We start from the raw sequence: 2,492 nt of genomic DNA, 5'->3' as shown, positions 1-2,492 counted from the left end.
TCTTCATATATTTCTTTTCATCCATAGCTAAAGTTGCAATGACAACATTGTGCATTATTTAAAAAATGAAAGCAAAGAAGGAAATTTAATCTTTGTGCTTAATACGATAAGTAATCATCTCATAATGAGCTATAGTATATTATTTGTATCTAATCTTGTGTATTGTGTATGTAATATCCTGCAATATTGTCCTGCTCAAGTTCAATCTAGACTAACTTACTGTGACTTGTGAATGTAACGTCGGTGGCAAAGCTAGTAATATTGTTTAGGGTGTTCAAAGGTATGTTTCTCTATTTTTGTTTTTTATATGAGAAATCTATTTTAACTTAATTGTTACCTCAAATTGGTCTTCTTATGATGTTTATGAGCAAAGAAAGTGAGCTTATATGTCCATGTGATCATTTAGTTGTTGCTAAGCATCAGTTACTCTCTGTAAATTTGTTTTGGCAGAGTGGATATCACCTTTCATTGTTTAAGATAATAATGCACACTTTCACTCCTTACCATTTTAATTAATGTGGGTTGACTTCTAAGATTTGAATGGATAATTATATTGGATGTTGAAAAAGTGTAGAAGAGAAAAGTAACTAAATTAATTTTTGAAATAATGTGAAGTAACATTTTTTTTGTCACCCAAGATATGATCTAGTGGTCAATGAAGTGGGATGAGCACAAAGAGATCTCATGTTATTTTTTGGTCACTAACTTGGTGTTGTATATTAGAATGCATTGATTGTATAAAAAAGATATTTACATTTCCAGGGTACATAACTTAAATACTAAAAGATAGTGCAACTCTGAACGTAAAAGATAAACTAGCCTTAAATATATCAGAAGCATTTAAGTCAAATATAAACACAGAGAACTGGAAATTTTCTTTGTGTCTGAAGATTAATAAGTGATCACAAGCAATTGAATAGTACTCCTTGAATTCGTTCCAACCTTCATTTAACCATGCCATGCCACTAAACTTTAGCGGTTTTACTTTCCATACCACGCCATTTGGGACCTCAAGCAACACAATATCTCCAGATTGGCGCCATGCTTGATTATTAATTCATTAGGGATGTGTAATTTAGAGGGATGTGAGACAGGATAATCTTGAAGTAGGGGTTATCTTCGGGATATCTACCGGTTTAGCTTCCCCTTGCTCTCGTGTCTCTGCCATCCCTTCTGGCTTCTTTTCCCATCTGGCTGCCATGTCTACCGGATGCTCTTCTCATCTATCTAACCATCTCTACCGGTTGTTGTTCTCATGGTAATCTACTGTCAATTTTTTCCAGTTGCTTTTGGAAACTCATTGAGAGAAATAAAAATGTGACCAAAACACTCATCAATCAGCTCCATTGCTCTACTAACTGATACTCCAGTGTTCCATAAACAGGTCAACTGAGTATCTCCCCTCCCTCCCACCCACAGTCCCTTTTCGAATCTGAAGATGAGATCTCAAGTTCAAATGTTGAAACACCCTTCGTTGCCTAGTGGTCAATGAAGTGAGTCAAGAACAATGAGATTTCGGATTCAAACGTGTACACTCCTTCTTTTGACTAAACCTTGGGGGTAGAGTTATCTAGTATCTACATTGGTGGGCGTAACATGTATTAAGCGGAATAGTTGATGTGTGTGCATGTTGATCTTGACACCAACATCATAAAACAATAGTAGCTCTTATTTAAATGTTATTTGTACTTCCATTTCTAGACTGCTTTGGACTATTTTTCTTGAGTCGAGAGTCTATTAGAAATAATCCATCTACCTTTTGAGACTATTTGAACTTATGCAAAAAGAAAAATTGACTATTAGAAAATTGAGAAGTTATGGAAACTCGTCTAGTGCGTGATCAAAAAATGGTAAAAGAGGGCATAAAGGCACTGGTATCCCATATGCAAATTTCTAAGGTTCAAGCGTTAATGATTCAATTTCTTGCTTTTGATCCTAAGAGTATTTTGATTATGCTATTCTTAAAAAACTTGTCCTAGTTATTTTGATGTAAAAACATAGTTTCTCTTTATTAGATCAATCATTTTTCAATTCCTTATATTTGTTATGCTTAACAGAGTGGTCTTCCATCTGCAATTCTCAACATTATTACCGATTCAAGTGATTTAGATGTTGCAAATCCTACAAGTTTTATGAATGACATCGGGGGTAAGTAAGTTTAAATTTTAAGTTTATTACAAGAGACTTTTATTACTGAAGGATAGTTAGAGCTTATTCATCTAAGACAAATCATATGATTTTTAAGTAGATTCTTTAAAAAAATAACTTATTTGATTTTTAAATTGTCATGGTATCTTGATATGGTAACTACAATGTAAAATTTATATATATATAAAAAAAAGTGCTTAGATTCTTAATGTTTTTTAATGATGGACTTTAGATTGTACAATGACTTGTTCATTCAATAAGAAAATCCAATTTCAATATGCTAATGTTCTTTAGGTCTTATCATTGGATTGTTGGTTTGAATGAAAAGTGAAACTGAAATGTCA

The 2,492-nt window shown here is 32.8% G+C and overlaps 1 pseudogene; it reads right to left on the bottom strand.

Annotated features, from left to right (window-relative positions):
* Positions 1 to 772: 772 nt before the first annotated feature.
* On the bottom strand, positions 773 to 1,301 carry LOC125809403 (B3 domain-containing protein At3g18960-like; annotated as a pseudogene).
* Between the last annotated feature and the right edge of the window lie 1,191 nt (positions 1,302 to 2,492).

Source organism: Solanum verrucosum, unplaced genomic scaffold (assembly GCF_900185275.1).
Source record: "Solanum verrucosum unplaced genomic scaffold, falcon-dt-bn FXZP01000062.1, whole genome shotgun sequence".
Lineage (NCBI taxonomy): Eukaryota > Viridiplantae > Streptophyta > Magnoliopsida > Solanales > Solanaceae > Solanum > Solanum verrucosum.
This window is presented reverse-complemented; position numbering and strand designations above follow the sequence as displayed.